The sequence below is a fragment of the Puma concolor genome, chromosome B1 (assembly GCF_028749965.1).
Source record: "Puma concolor isolate L17-30 chromosome B1, mPumCon1.1.hap2, whole genome shotgun sequence".
In the NCBI taxonomy this organism is placed as follows: Eukaryota; Metazoa; Chordata; class Mammalia; order Carnivora; family Felidae; genus Puma; species Puma concolor.
In genome coordinates, this window is record NC_141670.1 from 205,957,318 (window position 1) to 205,976,097 (window position 18,780).

Genomic DNA, 18,780 nt, shown 5'->3' on the forward strand with positions numbered 1-18,780 from the left:
CACACTGTAAGGACACCTGCTGTCCACCTGTGCCAGGCCAAGGCAGCTGTGTGAGCCCTCCACATTGGCAGCCACTTGACAAGGCATCTTGGGCTAGGCCACCAGGGACACAGCCTTGACCCCTGCAGCAGTCAGTGGCCTTGGTCACTCCGCCATCTGTCCCACCACCCCTCTCCTTAGTATCTTTCCTGCCACGGTGGCCTCCCTTAGACCACGGGAAACCGTGGTGTCCCTCAGCACTCTACAACATTTCACTGGCTCAGCGCTGCTAGGTCAGGGCAGGGTCATGAGGTGTGGCCCCCAATCTGGATCCTCCAGGGACTCCTTACTCACCAGGAACCCCAGGTCACCATTTGTCCAATGGGGTTCTGGCCTCCTGCTGACCCTGCCCCAGGCCAGAACACAGAGCAGGGAGTCTACACGACAAAATCTCTCTCTCATTCTGCTCATTTCAGCCTTTTACAGTGAGGTCTTTCTTCTCTCTTAACCCACCTACTGTTATACTTTCATCCCCAACAGAACATTTTTAAGCTGTTTTCAAACCATTTTTTTCTTTGATGCTGTTGATTACTTTTTACTTTCTGAGGTTTTTTGTTGCCTCTTTTTTTTTTTTTTTTTTTTTTTTTAATTTTATTGCATTGTCTTTTGTTTTTGGTCACATTGTATCCATCGGTAAATTTTAGGTTGGCCTCGGGAGGTCTCACACCCGCCTGGTCTTGCCCTCTCATCGGTGACCTTCTGAGGTCACTCACAGGCCAGCAAAGGGGAACACCCAGGCGACAGGCTAGCCTGCCTGTCGGGGCTACAGTGGGCAGGGCCTGGGGAAGCATGCTGTGGCCACTCCCAGGCCTCGGTCTCTGGCTGGACAGAGACAGGGAGACAGAGACAGGTCCAGAGGGAGGGAGCCAGAGAGAGGACACAGGAAGAGGCCGGACAGAGGGGCAGAAGAGGGAAGGGGGAGCAGGTCAGCCCCCCATTAGAGGAACTGAGAGCAGTGTGTTCCTCCTTCGCCTGGGAACCCAGGCTTGGGCACTGGACAGGATGACTCAGCCACTGGCTCCTCCCGCGCCCTCAGCACAGACCCCCCACAGGGGGACCAGACTGCTCCCAGGCGCCCTCATACTGCCCCATTGTTCGGAGGCCCAATGAAGAAAAGGGTCTGGCAGGGGGCCCAGGTTGGCGGGAAAAGAGCCCAGGCCCCAGTCTCCCCTGCGAGCAGTCTGGGCCCTCCATCAGGGGGTCTACGTCCAGCCACCGTGCTGTCCTGCACACTGTCCCCTTTCCAAGGCCAGGTGTCCTGTGAGATCCCGTGCCCCAGGCCCACCCTCCTGTCCCCCCACCCCACCCTCTCCTGGCTCTGAGCCGAAGCAGAGAGGTGGTTCTCAACGTTCTCAAAGGTGATCACACTCAGGCTCAAGTTCAAGGTCCTTACCCAGCTGGTGCTCAACCACAGTGCACACCTCACACCCCTTCCCTGACCTCCTCATATCATCCCCATCTGACAAACTCCTGCCTGGCCTTCGGCCCCAGTTCAGAACACCCCAAGACACCCCTGATGCCCCACAATCAGGCTGGGGCATGGCTCCCTGAGGGTTCTCAGAGCGTGACGCAGGGCAGGAAGAGGGGCTTACCCCATCGCTGCCCAGGGATCCCAGGCCGGGCCCTTCCTGAGGCACAGACAGCTCTGGTCGGCACCCCCAGCCACCACAGCCCAGACCTGTGTGAGCCCCACGGCCGGAGATCTCCCGTCTGCCCACCCCCACCCCACACCCTAGCCCTGAGCCAGAGCCCTAGAGAACTCCCTCAGATCCCCACATGCAATAGAGACAGGGAGTCTAACTGAGGCACCAGAGGCAAGGAGGCTTCTGCTGGCCAGCAGAGCCCAGAGCCCAGCTCTTGGGTGCCGGCCCCTTAGGCCTCCTCCTGGCTGGGGCAGCCTGCTGGGTGGGAGGGGGAGGGGGTACGGCTCGGTGGGTGCTCTAGGAACACCCTCCCCATCCCCAGGGAGACAGCTGTGGGGTCACAGCACTGTGGGCCAGAAAAGCCAGCAAACAACGTGGGGGGGGGGGGGGGAGGGGGCGGTGCAGAGTCAGTAGCACCAGGGCCCAGCGCTACCCCGTCTGACCAGGACTGCCTCCCCCACAGGCCCAACAGCCGCTGGGTTGCGGTCACTGACTCCACCCTGGTCAGCTGACCCCCTCTCCCCACCACACACCTAGCTCTCCTAATTGCCTAAGCCCCCTTCCAACCCCCCCACTCCCACCCAAGCTGCTTCACAGCCATTGCCTCAGGGGGGCTGCGCATGTGGGAGCATCTCCAGACCCGAGTGAACTTTGAAAATAGAAACCAACCCCTGCTCGAGACCCTCCCATGCCCTCGGGCCTGACTTCTGCACCCCTTCTGCCTTCTCCAGGCCTCTCCTTCAGAGTCTCTATGCCAACACACCGCGGGGCCCCTAGCCTGGCCCCTTTTTTCCCCTTCCTGCTCCCACCCCAAGGAGGCCCCATCATGGATCCCCCCACAGCACCTCCTGTGCCGTTCTTGGGTGCTGCCCACTAGCAGGGCCAGGACCACCCCCAGGCCAGGCACCCAGGAGGGCTCCGTGCAGGTTTTTGAGGGGGTGCGTGACTCAACATGGAGGCCGCTGGCTTGGGCTTGGAGTGGGCAGTCTCCTCCTGCTTCCCAAGACCTTGGCCCCGGAACAGCTGCCCCCCCACCCCCGCCCCCGTGCCTGGCTGTCGGGAAGCTTCAGCTCGGGGCAGGGCCTCCTAGATCCCCTCAGGAGTAGGATCTCTTTCTCAACCTTCTTCCTTCCTCAGCAGCTTCCTGCCTCCGCAGTGAACATGGCCACCACCAACCACAGCACTTTACCCTCCCATCACAGTCCCAGGAAGATGGGAAGACTGGTTTCAGAGAGCCCCTGCCCCAGGTGGCAGACCTTCCGAGGCCAGGTGCCCAGGACCCCAAAACAGGTCAGGGCCTCGGAGACGGGCTCCATTCCTCACTCCATTGTGGACCACTGGTGCTGACCCAGGTGGGACAGAACCCAGACCTGCTCCCAGCCTGGGGCGCTCCCTACACCCCAGCACCAGACCGGAGACAGAGCCCTGACCTAAGGGCAGGCATCGCCCTCCGCTGGCAGCTGTAGCCCACGGTCTGGAACCAAACTGGGCTGGGAGGGAAATGATTCCAGAGTCTCCTGCTCCCATGCCCCCCCTCCCCCAAGTAGCTTGCTGTGGCAAGGAGCCAGCGCTGGGAGTCTGGTGGTCCCGGCCCTGTCACATACCAGGCAGCAGTGTCGGGGTAAGGTCCCCGGAGGAGCATATCCTTCCTGAGCCAGATTGGAGAGACAGGAGGACTGCCTGAGGAAGGGGGTACAATGCAGACAAGATCCTGAGACAGGGTAGGGTGCAGGGAGGCAAACACTGGAGCCTGAGGGGCTACCGCCAAGCACCATCAGCTCTGACCCGAGCTGGGTGGGTCAGCAGGGAGGCCTTGGTGGCCTGACACCAACTGCAGGGGCTCTGAGGCCCTCTGCTACATCCAGCTCACAGCACCCTGCCTCCTGCTTAGCACCTCCTGCATTCCTAGACGTTCTAGGCCTGACAGGCCACCTCCCATCCTAGGCTGAGGGCTAGGAGACACAGCCACTGCACCCTCTGCCTGCCCAGCTGACCACTGATCTGCCTGTCAGGGCCAGGCCCCCAGTGCTGTGTCCACCTGGCTATCAGGGATCCCAGGGAGCCAACACAAACGGCTTCTCCCTTTCCGGCCCCAAATAGGAGGAAAGGAAGTAGCTGGATTAGGGAGGGACGTTCAGGAGACAAGGCAGGCGCTGAGTGCCCTGGTGCACCTCCCTCCAGCTCTGACACAAGGCTGTGGTCCTCACACCTGTCCACTTGGGGCTTCTGGGGCCTTCCTCATCGCTCTCCTGCTGGTTGCACACCAACTCCACCTCGGGGACTGGCTCCCTGGGACCCAAAGACTGGGTTTCCAGAGTGGCCTGCAGTTCAGGGGAGCTCAGGCTGACCCCAATCTTGGCCCTAACACACATCTTCAGGAAGGGAAACAGCCACAGAGAAAGGAACTGCTTCCATTTAGGGTGGGACCCCCAGGATACCCCACCTCAGTCTCCCCATCTGAACCCTGCTGGGGCCACTGAGAGCATCTGGAACCCAGAGCTGGGGCAGGGCAGTCAGCTGGGGTGGGGGGTGGGGAATGATGACAGAAACCTTTGAGCGAGGCCGAAGCACAACAAACAACCCATGGTTATCTGATTGGCAACTCCACCAAGCTGGGCAGCAGAGGGTTCCAGGATGACGGCACGGATTCATCTCAGACGCTGAGCGGACAGTTAAATGTAGGCAGGTAGTAACAAGCCAACTTCAAAGAGGGCCCGGCCCTGCCCTGCCCCGCCCTGGTGCCACCTGCCCGCCGGCACTTGAGGCCGTGCCTTCTGAACTTTCTGGGATGCTCCACAGTGGGACTTCCCTGTGGGGGGGCCCACATGCACCTCACCCCCCCACCCCCGGACCAGGCCTATGTGGGCACCTTGTCCTTTATGAGTTCCCAGTAAACACGGTGACCAGGCAATGAACTGGGAGGCTAAGAGGAGGCACCCGGTTACTGGCCAGAAAGGGTCCCCTAAGCATCAAGCAGGACAGACACTTAGGCCTTTCATTAAACTACTTCTGAGGGACAGAGAGGCAGGGTGGGCCAAGGCCAAGCTGCCTCGTGTGGCATCTGCCAGCGGGTCTTGCCCTCCACCTGCAGGCCTGTCTACTCCTGGCGCCCATGCTAACCAGGCCATGGTACACAGAGCACCCAGCATATGCAGAGGAGCAGAGGGCTGGGGGCAGCAGCTTTCTGAAGGGGTCCACCTCTGCTCCAGAGGCAAGGGCTGAAGCCTGGTGGCAAGGGCCCAGGCCCCCAGCCAGAGCCCCAAGTGGACTGTGGGGACAAGCCAAGGCCCCACCCTGGCATTCCAAGCCCCAAGGTCTACCTCTGACTTTTTCCCCGCCTTGCTGGGGGCAACCAGCACTGAGGGCTAGGAGCTTGACTGGCTCCTAGTGTAGCTCAGGACATGGGTGGGGCCTCAAGTCCGGCCAGGGTATGCAGACACGTGGCCCTCCAACTACAGAACAGGGCTGCTAGATTACAACATCACCTCGGGCCAGGCTGGAGGAAACCCTCAAAATGGAGCTGCACAGTCTGTGCAAGGTCAAGGGCAGGAATGTCTTGGCCCGGGGTCTGGGAGTGCGGCCTTGATGGAGCCCCTCATGGGGCTCGAGATGCCCATGAGGGCTCCTAGGCAGCATCTCATTCACTTTTCCCAAGGACATCAGGCATTCGAACTGGTTTTACTCTATTTCACACGGAAAGGACCGAAGTCCAGGGAGTCACTCAGACCTGAAGTGGACACAGCCTGCCGGGCAGGCTCAGTTCCCCGCCCCTCCGTGGGGGAGCACAGCCATCACCACCACTTCAGACTTGGGGCGGGGACCTCGCTCCCTCTGCAGGCTCCAGCAGGCAGGCACCCACACCCCACTCAGTGGCCTGGAACAGGCATGCTTGGCAGCAGGCCATCCCCACCCTGGGCTCAGCGAGCGCACAATAAACATCTGATTCACGAGGAAACAGGGCACTTCTCGGAATCAGAACATGGCTGCAAGGGCTAGGGGTGTGGATACCACACGGATGCCCCACCAGCTCCACAGGCCCTGTTGACCTCCCCAGGACACTGCCTCCAGCAACCAAGCACACCAACCCCATCCCGGGAGACCAGCTGGCTAAGACTACTAGAACCTGGCATGGCCAGCCCACGTGGGCCAGGGGTGAAGGAAACAGCAGCCCTGCCATCAGGATCCAGCACGGCCTACACTCTGGGGCAGGGGTGAGCAGAGGCTGACCGTTCAGGTGGCCTCAGAGCTGGAAGTCACCTCAAGCACAGTGAAGCCCCTCCCCACTGAGAGCCCAGCAGGGCTGGCATTCATTTCACTTGTACTGCTCCTGGCTTTCACGTGCAGCTCAGGAGCTTGGCCCCCAAGGCCAAATCCCTCAGTGTGAGCCAGAGCCAGGGGCTTCTGTCACCTGAGGGTCAGGAAGTATCAGAGTGTCACTAAGGAGCTTCAGGTCTCCTGGCCTGAGACTAAGAGGCACCATCCTGTCCACTCTCCCCTGTGCAGGCCTGCAGAGGTGGTGAGAAAGGTGGTCTGGCAGAAACGCTGGGCCTGCCTGCCCGAGGCTATGATGAGCCCAGAATGTGCTTCCCCCCCCCCCCCCCCCCCCACCGCCCCAGCCACCTCTGGCTGGGACTTACGTGGTCCACACATGGGGCCAGCCCCGGCCCGTGAATGCCCAGTCAAGGCCACTGGAGAGATCCAGAGGCCTTCTGGAGAGAGACCACCTACCCTGGGGGGCATTCTGAGAGCCCCTCTGCCCTTTTACGGGTTGCCCCATCTATGCCCTCACCATACCCGGCACACACCAGGCCACTCTGGTCAAACTGGTCTGCCACCCTTCCCACTTCCAGCCTTTGGCTCAGTCTGTCCCTGCCTCCAAGGCCATCCACCATGGCTCAGAGAACAGCCCCCCTCTTTTTTGACTGCAACCCCTGCCTGCACAGGCCACCTGTAGCCCACCAGCCAGGTTGCCCAGGCTGGCCGCACTACCCAGGGGTACCTAAGGACCACATATGCATGTGCCTGGAACTTACTGAGGCCACCTACTACCTTGCCAGTCACTGACCTTGGGTATCTCACCACAGAGCTTTAAGGACAGAAGCCAGGAGGACCCAGGTGGCTCCCCAACCCTGGCCACTCCTCACAGATTCAGGCCTTTGCCACGAGACCCAAGCAGAGCCTGCCCTTTGCCCCCAGGCCTTTCCATGTCTGGTCCTACCCCTACTCCCAAGCAGAGGCGGCCCAGCTGTCCCTGCTGTTCAGTTTGGAGGCTCACAGTCACTAAACACCAACCATGAGCCACCACCAGCCCCTCAGACGTACAGAACCACCCACTAGGTAGGGGTTCACTACCGCAGTTTACAGATGAGGAAACCAAGACTCAGCAATGCGAGATCTCCCGGACGAGATCATACAGCTGATAAATCGACATGGCCAAACTCAAACCCAGGACCCAGCCCCTTGTGACCAAGCTGGGCCACCTTATCTGTCTGTGTTCCCTCAGGCTTCCCATCTGCAGGGCTGCCTGCGGGTGGGGGGTGGGGAGGGGGAAGAAGAGGACGGCAGGGGCTCACTCAGCACCTCATTTCCCTCTGTCCATGTGAATAATAGGAAGGGACAAAACACATTTGCATCCCCCGATCTGTCTTCTCTCTCTCCTAGGCCAGCCTCCTTGGGGGGCTCTTTCCTGACTCTGTGGGCCTGAGGGACTCCCTGAAAGGGCCAGGGCCCCATCAGTACCCTCTTCCCAGACAGCTGACAGGGACTGGCCTGGACCATCTACCTGTCTGCCCTTCTGCCTGCTCCCTCTGCCCAGGTGTGCTCCAGTATGGGACACAGAGCCAAGTAACAGGGGTGGGGAGGTCGGGAAGGGGAGGTTGACAGTCTTTACCCATCAGAGCCACCACCCTGGCCCCCTGTTCCACCAGGAGTGGAGCCCTGACTCCCAGGAGCGCCCTGTGTGGCCCTCCTGGGTAAAGGACACAGTGGCAGGAGGTTCCAGCAGGTGATGGGGCCCAGCCCCCTCCTCTGCTTTTGCAGAGCCAGGCATGGACAGGATTGGGGGCTGACCCCTGGGGGTCACACTGAGTCAGTGCTGAGCTGGACAAGAACCTGGGACCCTATTCCCACTCCAGGATTCACCATGTCCCCTTGGTCCCCCAACTCTTGAGAAAAAAGTCTGCACATGTCATCATGACCATCATAGCTGTCACTGCAAGTAACATTTTCTGAGCCCCTTTGTGCTGGGGACTGGCTGACGCCTCGTAAGCAAGATCACACGTCTGTCACGCACACGGACACCCCAGCAGTCCCACACAGAGCCCTCATCCCAGGCCAGAGCCACTTCTGAGGGGCGGCTTACTTGGTCTGGCCACCAGCCCAAGGCACAGACATGACCAGCACTGGCAGATGAACAAATGAAGGCACAGAAAGGGGATGTGAGGCGCTCGTGGTCACCAAGGGTGGCAGAGAGCACCGGCCCCAGGCTGACACAGGGCATCAGAGCTCAGTCCCTGCCAACACTCTCAGAGGAAGCCCAGGTCGGCACCACCTCACCAGGGGCAGCCAAGGCCTGGAGCAGCAGGAAAGTGTTGCGCAGCTGGAAGAGACCGGCCTTCAGGAGGCTGTCCCCAACCCCGAACTCTCCCATCCTCTCTGCCACCCTCTCTGGCACTGTTTCCCCAAATAAGACTTGCAGACTCCCCAGAGCCACGGATCTGTCAGTCACTCACACTTCAATGTGAATCAGCTCCAATAAGCAACTTTCCTCTCACCTTTTGGATTACCAGGAGGAGGTGGGAGCAAATTCCGCTCTGAGCCTTTGGAGGCTCGGTCCGGACGGTCGCCTGGGGGCGGAGGGGCGCTGTGGGGCCCTCGAGCCCCAAGGGCCTAGGGAAGCGTGGGGGGGGGGGGAAGCGGGGGAGGGGGGAGAAGCGGGGGAGGGGGGAGAAGCGGGGGGGAGGAGAAGCGGGGGGGGGGGAGCGGGAGGGGGGAGAACAAAGAGAGGTACGCGGGCCCGACGCGACGCAACCGCCCTCCACCCCTGGACCTCCGGGGTACACCGTGCAAGCCCCCGAACCCGCGCGCTTTCTCGGGCAGAAGCGCCGAGGACCCTGGCCCAGGGAAACCGGGCCGGTCCGGGGGACTCGATCGCGCCCCGCCTGTGCCTTACCGGTGAGACTCTGCACCCGGCCCGCGGGCCCTGCGTGCCGGCGGCGGCTCCCGCCCGCGGGACCCGCGGCCAGGCACTGGGGCCCGCCCGGGTCCGCCCCGCAGGGCCCCGCCCCTCCCCACGAGCCTGGCCCCGCCTTCCCAGGCTCTGGGTCCCGCCCCTATCTGCCGCGCGGCGGCTGGGGGCGGGGCTGGGTCTTTTCCCCGCCCCGCCCCCGCCCCGGGGAGGAGAAGGTGGGCGTCCGCTGCTGGCGTAGACACGCCGTCCGTGCATAGCGCACAGAAGGTGCCCAGTAAATGCAAATAGGAACGAATGAGCAGCGTTTCTGTTCTTTCTGCGAGGCCGCCCTTGACACTGTGGCCCCCCTGGAGGTGGCGCTGCCCCCCCTCTCAACCCTGCAATCCTGATCCTGCTGGAGGAGGTGGTATATGTCCCTGATCCGACCCCTGACTCAAGAGTCTGACTCTGATCAGGAGGTACGGAGCAGAGATATGGATTGAATCCCCCCTGGCAGAGAAGGGCTTGCTGGGAACTGAGCCTCTGGAACCTCGCCCTTGTCAGGAAAGAGCCGCCAGGGCACTTTCAGCTGCTTCCAAACCAAGACACAGCCCGTGGACCAGGTCTGGACTCCTAAGGCCCAGGGATCTGGCCCCAACACTGTGAGGCCCAGAAAATAGGGTACTCTTTACTTTGCCTCCTGGGAAGCTCCCAGCAGCAAGGCCACTCCCAATAGCTGAGGAAGAGAGGGGGGATTACAATCCAGGTTTACACCCAAATAACCCTGTTTAAGGGGCTCGGGCTTAGTGGAGGAAGGGGGCTTGGCAGGTCTCTTTGGGGAAGGGCCTTTCTGGGAGGAATAGCTCTCCCCGGCCTGGGGAGTGGGGGGCAGGGAACCATAAGGGCCAGGTAGACAATGTGAGCAGTGGAGATAGAGTAAAGGTATTCTAGGGAGAAGGAACAATGCCTGCAAGCTTGCAGGTGAGGGAAGCCTTCTGGGGAAGGGGTTCACTGCTTAGGGCATGAGGAGGAGGAGGCAGGGCTCATCTCCAAGATGAGTGGAGGCTGGATCCTGGTCCCAGAGCCTAGGAAGCTGTGGGCAGAGGAAGGACAGGATCTATCTGGGGGCCCAAAGAGGCTGATGGGGGGAGCAGAAGGCCAGCCCAGCAGAGGCTGGGTCTTGCCCAGGTGGGAGGCCAAGGTCTGCCTCTGTGTTGCACTGGGTACGAAGGGCCAGAGTCCAGCAGGGGGAAATGGCTGGGCTGGATGGCTCTGAACCACACAGGCATGGGGGTCACCCAGGGGCTGGGTCATGCCCACGCTGAGGTCTCTGAGGGCCTTAAGGAGACGTTGCCGGGCAAGGGGGGCTGTCCACTTGCAGCTGGACAGAGCTTAGGCACCTCGCTGTCTACCTGTCCCTGAGCTGCCTGGCAACGGTCCCGGCCCCCAAAAGGGGAGACCTGGCTGCAACAGTTCATGTGCTCTCTGATGAGACACACTTGGGGTCAGAGAAGTTGCCCGGGACACGCCAGAAAACCAAGTGGTCAGGCCCATGCCCACCAGGAAGAGACCACGATGAAGTCAAGACCACCTGAGAGGAAGGGGCAAAGCTAAGTAAGGAAGGGGTAGTCGGAGGCTGGTAAGGCTACGGGAAAGCCTTCAACCAACAGGGACTCAGTTTCTCTATCTGTGAAATGGGGGAAGGGGCATCTGCTGGAGAGTTGGCAAAAGCTGGGGGAAGAATAGGAGCAAGCAAAGGCCTGGTACCCCAGCCCTAAAGCCCCCTCTCAGGGGTGTACTCAGGTATCTCAGGGAGATACTCTCCCTGCTTGGCCTAGCACCGCCCCTCACCCTGCCCCCAGTCTGTGACTCCACCCACCCACCCACCCACAACTGAATCTGGTTGTCAGGGCTGAACTTAGACCCCAGAGACTCTGAAATTCTACCCCTCCAGGCCCACAGAAGCACCGTGGAACTGGCTGGCCTCAGCCACCATTAGCATCCCACGTGGCACCTCACTCTTGGAACAGGGCCCCATGTGAAGGAGGCTCAGTGCCGGCTCGGCTGCGTTGGAGCTCCTGACACAGTGCTCATTACCTTGTGGCTGGACATACATGTTTTCTGGCAGTTCAGCAGACCAAGTGCTGACACCTGCTGGGTCCTGGGGACCCCAAGGTGATGCAGGGAAATCCTCGCTCTTGCTTCTCTCTTGTAGGAAGGAGCAGATAGACACATGAGCAGACATTGTTGTGTCAGCCATGAGTGACCTCTTTCTGGAGTGGGTGGCTAGGGAGGGGGTAGACCTGGAACAGAGTGGGAAAAAGCCAGACATCCATGCCTCCAGCCCCTGCATGACAGCATGACAGGATGGGCAGGGGCTGACTTCAGATGCCACACTCCAAGGTGGGTGACGACAGAGAGGCTCATTGCAGATGGTTTGGACAAACCAGGTGGTCCAGAGAAATATCTCCCAGGAATGCAAACTGCCTGTGTGTGCAGGAGATCTCAGCCGAATGGGGAAGAGTGTGCAGCCCCTGCCTTGGAGAGAATCGAGAGCTCAGGTTGCTGCTGTCCTTCCTCGCCAGTCTAACTCTAGGCCCTGGGGGGAAAGGGAATGCTGGTTGGGACCCCAGTGCACCTCAAAGCAGCCTGTCAAGCTAGGGAGTACAGGAGGCACAGGCCAGAGGAGCCGGGCGCCCAGGGGTCCCCGTGGGAGCTGGCAGGGCCGGCGCTGGTGAGGAGGCAGCTCTGGCTTGCGGGGAGGGTGTGCAGGCAGGCCCGGCCCCGCAGGTGAGCAGAGGTGAGGCAACGAGCTCTGGCCGGCCAGAGGAGAAGAGTGGGGCAGGCCTCCCTAGAGCAGGACCACGTTAGAGGCACACCAGTGTCACGTGAAGCACGCTCATGGGATGATGACCAAAGAGCAGGGCTAGTCCCTCTACCACACCCATCACTAGGGTAGCCAGGGCTGTGCACTTGGTGGGCTGTGCCGGGGCCCAGAACAACTGGCGGCAGCTGCAGTCTGAGGGTGGTTAAGATTAAGATGAGCTGAGGGGCAAGATCTGCTGCTGGCCCAGAGGTCACTCCTCCCCCAAAACCTTGGAGCTCTAAGCGGCTCACTCCCTGTCAACATCCGTACGAGCCCTGGCCATACCATGCCCAAAGTCACATCACCAGCCTCTGTGCTGACCACCAGGCTTCACACAGACTCATGATCCAGGGCCCACTTGCCATGTCTTCCAGGGTATCTCCAAACATCTCAGGTTTAACACATTGGAAAGCAGGCACTTCATTTCCCCTGCCCTCCCCATCTCCAGCCTCATTCTTCACGCCTCTCCTCCTCTTAACTCTATGCTTACTCTGTCCATCTAGAATCCTGACCCCTCTCAGACCCTCACCACACCATCCTCTCTCATCTGGTCTCCTGCTCCTGTCCTTGCCTTACAGTATCCAATGTCACAACAGAGGGATTCGGTCACAATGTCAGTTAGATCATGTTACCTGTCCACTGTGGAATCTCCCAGAGCAAATACCTGGGTTCTCACTGAGGGCACATGTCTGCACAACACTTCTGTTCCCTCTCTGAGCTCCTCTCTCCCTACTTCCCACCCCCAGCAGCCCCACTGGCCTTCTTGCTGCTGGGGAAGGAGCTCTGTAGGGACATTCCTGCCCCAAGACCTTTCACTTGCTGTTCGCTCCTACATCAGTCTTCCCCAGATTTATTACACACACACACACACACACACACACACACACATCTTTTCTACCCCTTCCCTAAATCCCTATATATTTTTATTGGTTATGGTTGGACTCCTCTGGAATGTCATCTTACAAGGTCAGGACCATACTTGACTGCATCACTGCGGCCTCTCCAGGGTCTCAGTGCCTTCCTGGCACAGAGTAGATGCTCAAAAAACAGTTGTAGGATGAATAGACAAAGGCCTCAAGGGGCAGCTGCGAGGAAGGGGCGGGCTTAGGCAGAGCGGTGTCCAGAGGACCCAGAAACATCAACCTTCTCACCCATCCCAACCCCAGGAGTGGCCCTTAGTCATACTAAGTACTGCCTCACCAACCTGGCTATGGGGTGAAAGGAAAGGGGCTTGGAACACCTTGGTGGGCTTGCTCTCGGGCCGGGCCAAGGCCGTTGGCTGTACCACTGCCCCCTCTGGCAGTCTGCCTGCCAGTTGGAACAGCAGGGAACAAGTGCCCTTCCCACTGTCCCAGGCCCCTCTGGGGGAGGCCATTTGGAACCGCAGGAGCAGGGCCTCTGGCCACAGGGCCCAGCAGGTGACAGAGAGGGACTGACGCTGTAAGGCGGGAGGGGGTGCTGGCTGCTGGGCTCTGAGGTGCCTCTTCCAGGGGACTCACTAGCGGTATGTGCTCTGGCAAGGAGAACGGGCTGGGCGGGAGTGGTCAGCCTCAGCTCTAGGCTATTTCTGAACCTCGGGCCCACCCTCCAGCATTCCCTCACTCCACTTTACCCTCCTTTGCTGGTGGCCAGGGGAGACCAGTAGAGCAGGAGCGGGGGCCAGAGGGTGGACAGTGGAGGCCGTGGCTTACGGGATGCCTGAGTGCCAGGTGGAAATGGGGAGTCTCATCCAGACTCCAAGCCAGAACTCCTACAGCTGGTTTCCCCACTGCCTCCTAGCCCTCTTGCATCCTTCCTGGGAGAAGCAGCTCAGTACCACTGCCCCAGGAGGCCTCCCGCACGCTGCATTCTTGCACAAGCCCACCTACAGCCCAGCCCCACCTACCCCTCTGGATAGCCCTGGCTGGAACTTCTAGCTACCACCCCCACCAGGCAGGGGTGCCGGGGGCAGGGCCCTGTCAGTCAGCTCTGCATCCCAGCACTGTCCAGCACTGGGCCCTGATCGGAGGCTGCCCCCGGTGGCAAGCCCTGTCTGTGGGCTTCTGGGTGGGCTGCCCACTGTGATAGCCTGGAGGGCAGTGCCTGGATCTGGCTTTGCCTTCTGCCCCTCATGCCTGGTACTGGCCTGGCTTGAGTGTGTGGCTCAGCCTGGCTCCCTTCTCGGCCAGCCTGAGAGACGTGTAGGGTGATGTAGTCAGAGGAGCCTTTCTGGGGACGACAGAACCCAGCCGGCCCTGCTGGCCTGGGAGGACTCTCCCCACACAAGAAGGACCACTGAACTGTGGGGCTCCCTGCACACCCACCTCCCCTCCCCAAATGGGCTGCCCCCTGCCAGCAAAGCCCAGCAGCATCCCCCGAAGCCCAGGCCACTACTGTCTCTGCCCTCCTAGGCATTTGTTTGGGTGAATTTTCCACAGAGAACAACAGTCAGGCCGGCCCCACTAGGAAGTTCTATTTTTAGACACCAACCCCATGGGTAGAGGACGTGGAGCCCACGCACACACTCCTGTTTCTATTTTTACAACCAACCACCCCGCCCTCAGCCCCCACCCCCAGCCCAATTTGGAACTTGAAAGTGGCCCATTCTATTCTGGGTCCCACTTCCGGAGTTGGTGGTGTGGAGGAGGTGGGTGTTTGTACACATGGAGCCTTCTCTATCCTCCTCTGCAAACCCCCACTCCAAGCTCCTGCACCCTGCTGTCCACATGACCTCCAGAAGGCCCGGGGGCTGGCAGGGGAAGCCCCGGGGGCTGGCAGGGGAAGCCCATGGGGCTTGGGGAGGGGAAGCTGTGGTCCTCAGGATGGGAAGGCCTCCTGGCACCCCCAGGGGGCCCCACGTAGCACCCTGCCTGAGGTCAGGGGACAGGTGGCCCTCCCCAACAGCAGTGGACACTGGGATGAGGTGGGAGTATGCCTTCCTCCACCAGGGGTAAGAGGAATAAGGAGCAGCCTGGGAGGGCTCCTCCCAGGAAGGGAGACCTCCAAGAGGAACGTGGCTGTCCTCCAGGCCCCTGCCTCAGTAGGAGTGAACGAGGGAGTTGCCCCACCAGGCTCCCAGAACTTCCTGCCCAGCTGGGCCCCTCTGGGGCTCCGGGAGAGTCTCACCAGGCCTACTGCCGCCTGCCAGGGGGCACCACTCCTCTCCCCCTTCTGAGTGGACTTGGCCCTCAGTCCCCACTCTCATGGGCCTCCTAACCATGCTGGGCAGCTCCGAGGCCCGCAGCTGCTGGTTTGGGTACACCACCCCTCCAGATGTGCCACCCTCGGGCCAATCAATCAGTGGGACTCACGAATTGCACCTGACACTGTGATGCCCTCCTGTGCTCCCATCCCCACCTGGGCTGAGGGGGAGCCTCCTGGGCCCCAGACGCAGTGCTCAGCCTGTGCCCACCACGGCAGCTTAGAATGGCTTAGGTCCAGGATGCCCTGCTTCTGAGCCCCCTGCCCTTCTCCCCAGTCTTCGACAGTGGTGGGACTGGGGAAAGATGAATATGGCCCACCTACAGTGAACTTCTGAGCAGTGCCCAGCCCAGAGCTGGCTGTGAGGAGGGGTGGGGTGGGGGGGCAGGGTTGGAGGGGGGAAGCTGGGGGGAGGAAGAGCAGAGTGCTTGACAAGGACTCCAAAAGCAGATGCTTCCATCTCACAGGGAAACTGGGGTTAATTAGCATGTGAGGAAAGCCAGGAGGGGAGTGGGGCGGGGCTCACGGGAGTGGGGAGGTGTGGCTGAACCAGGCCCAGTCAGGGGGGCACCCGTGGCCTTCCCTGAGCACCTGCTCACATCCCTTCCTCCAGCTCATCCCACACCCACCAAGGGATGGCAGGGAGCCCCATTTTCAGATAAGAAAACGGGGGCTCTCAGAAGTGTGAGACTTGCTCTCAGCAAGTCTGGCTTCAGAGCCTGTGTGTGGGCAGCTCCCACAGAGACACACAGAAATACAAGGTTGCTGGGGCGCCTGGGTGTCTCAGTCAGTTGAGCCTCCGACTTTGGCTCAGGTCAGGATCTCACAGTTTGTGAGTTGGAGCCCTGCTTTGGGCTTTGTGCTGACAGATTGGAGCCTGCTTCAGATTCTATGTCTCCCTCTCTCTGCTGCTCTCTTGCGCTCTCTCTCAAAAGTAAATAAACATCAAAAAATTTTTAAAAAATACAAGATTGCTTTTTTTTTTCTTGTTTCATACTGCAAAAAATTAAGGGCAAAGTTGTGTCTGTTTATCTCAATGCATTCACAGATAGGGTTGGAATGCCTGGCTGACCATCAGAGAGAGAGAAAGAAAGCCCACCTCCCATCTTATGCCAAAATAAGTTTCACCCCAGATCAAAGATCTAAAATGTTTAAAAAAAGAAAAATACATTAAAAGGGAATGTAGGTGATTATACACTATGAGAGGAGGCGGGCTCTCCCCGCACAAACCAAAGGTGAAGACAACTGGTTTTTTTAGTATAAAGGAAAGAACCAGCAGATAGGGCAACATAAAAGTGACTCCCTAAAGGTGAATGTTAAAAACACCATAAACAGAATTGAAAGGAAAGGGACAAGTTGGGAAGGAATATGTGCAAAATGCATGCATTAACAAGGGGTGAGTATAAAAAGCTCCATCGGCTGGGCTGTTGGGCATCCAACTTCTGCTCAGGTCATGATCTCACGGTTTGTGGAGTTCGAGCCCCACGTCGGGCTCTGTGCTGACAGCTCGGAACCTAGAGCCTGCTTCAGATTCTGTGTCTCCCTCTCTCTCTCTGCCCCTCCCCCCACCTCAAAAATAAATAAACATTAAAAAAAATTTTTAAAGCATTTTTACGAGTTATTTACAAGTTTCTACCCCTTTAGTTGAAAATGGGAACTGTATGTTACCACTAATACAACTTTAAACACGTCCTAACTCACTAACAACTAAATAAATACAGATGAGAACAATGAGATGGCTTTTTAAAAAAAAAACTTCCTGAAGATAAAACTGTTATTTGGCACCGTAATATCTAAGGACAGGTAAAAGCAGCATTTGGTTACTACACACCCGTGTATTTACTTATTACAAGGAGAGTCTACCATCACTCTTTCTAGGGCTGCACAAAAATGAGCCGGTTTTGAGGCACACGTTCACATCCTGCCAGGTCACCAACGAGACAAAATTGGGCACACAACTCATTTAGAGTGTGTGTTTTAAATTTAGTTTTGACTCATTACCAGAGTTTTACGGGCATGTAGTGTAGAGAGCTACGTAGTTTTACAAGTCTTCTTACAAAACACAGCCGTCCCCCCACCCCTCATTTTCCATGGCAAGTTTGAGCTCATTCTTTTGGTTTCACTTCCATATTCCCAAGTAACACACTTACGTTGCCACTTCCTGACCTCTGATATCACTACATCATCATTTTGTTCAGACCAATGGTCATGGTTGGTAGCGTGATGCTAGTTATAAACACCACTCACGTCTGAGCCATGTAATGTGTGCTGACAACTTTTCCTTTCTTGATCTACTTCTTGTTTGCCCTGAAGTTAATGTCATCTTTTTTTATGTTTAATTTCTCACAACAAATTCAACTCTAAATTCTGTCAAATGTCCAGCTCTCCCCCAAGATCTCCTGGTGTGTGACGTATCCTATCAACTCAAAATACACCCTTCTTTCTCAGCTGAGGGACAGCCTTCACCCGGGGACCTGCCTGCCCCAGCACTGCGACATCCCTTCGTCCTTCTCTCTGCTGAGGATTTCCTGTGTTCTCCATTCCGTGACTTCCCCTTTCTTGATTTCCCCCCTCTGTTTGGTGGAGCACACCCTCAAGCAGCTTCCTGAGAAAGGGCTCTGGGGCCTACATTTTTTGAGGTCTTATCTTTCCGAAATGTGAAAACAAATGTAAAGAAACCTCACTACAGTGGCCTGGGGATACTAGAAGGGAAGGCTGGCAGGGGGAGCTGGAACATTCAGTGTGGGCTACAGGAAGAATTGTCGACTACAGATCTCTAACAGAAGCATCATCAACAGTCCCAAATCATCAATGACAGGTTTCAACAGGGAAAGATGGACACTGCACCTTCTATAAATCAACTATATTGCAACTCAGCCAATGAGAAACCCTCATCACCCTGAACTCTCGCTTTTCTCCAACAGACTTTTGTTGGAAACAGCCCCTCCCAACTTCCTCCTCCTTCTCCGTAAAATAATGTCCCCTCCTTTGTCTGTTGGACGCACCCATGATTTTGTTGTAGCTTGCTTGTCCTGAATAAACCCATTTTTGCTGGTAAAAAGAACCTTTAGTCTTTCTTCTACCCTCTCTCTTGATTAATAGTTTGGCTGAGTGTAAAATTCTGGCTTAGAAAGCATTTAACTTGAGAATTTTGAGAACTTTTATCCAGATGCAAGTTTTGCTTTTGTGAAGTCTGAAGTCATTCTGAGCCCTGTCATTTGTACAGTATCCATTATTTCTCTCTGGATGCCTGAAAGAACTTCTCTTTGTTTCCAGTGTTCTGAAATTGCCCTTTACTGGGCCTTTAGTGTGCACCTACTCTCACACCTGGATTTGAGCGTTCAGTAGATCCTTTCAATCTGGAAATTCAGGTTTAATTTATGTGAAGGTTGTTCAAGTATTTCTTAAATGCTTTTCCTCCCGCTTATTCTCTCTTTTGAGAACTCCTGCCATGTAGATGTCACACCTACTTGACCAGTTCTCTAACACTTTCCTCTTATTTTCAACTGTTTGGTCTACTTTCTGCAAGATTTCCTCAATCCTAGCTCTCAGCTCTTCCACTGGGTCTTCAATTTCCATCATCATGTTCTTAATTTCCAAGAGCTCTTTATATAGTATATATACTACATATATAGTGCTGCCAAAGCGAGCACTCCAAGAGCTCTTTATAGCTGGTGAATATTCCTTCTTTATAACACCCAGTTCTTGTTCCATGACTATAATTTTTTCTTCCTGAGGACATTAATGATGGATTTTCTAAGTCTTCTTCCAGCATAGTCCTTGTCTCCTCCCAGGTACCCCTTTCTGTTTGCTTCTTCTTAATCTTCCATGTCACAGGTGTCCCTCAGACGTCTGGTCATCCTGGCTGGCTGTTCAGGCTGCAG

The 18,780-nt window shown here is 57.6% G+C and overlaps 1 protein-coding gene across 4 annotated transcripts in view; it reads right to left on the reverse strand.

The window, feature by feature from the left end:
• Positions 1 to 8,978, reverse strand: part of SH3BP2 (SH3 domain binding protein 2) — a 35,853-nt gene extending 26,875 nt beyond the window's left edge. For 2 of the 4 annotated variants that reach the window (XM_086705588.1, XM_086705589.1), the window contains exon 1: positions 8,854 to 8,937. The gene's annotated coding sequence lies outside the window, so the exon portion shown is untranslated. Of the gene's footprint in view, positions 1 to 8,455; positions 8,480 to 8,853 lie in introns of those variants that run through there. The other 2 variants (XM_086705590.1, XM_025921859.2) reach the window with 2 other exon arrangements.
• Between the last annotated feature and the right edge of the window lie 9,802 nt (positions 8,979 to 18,780).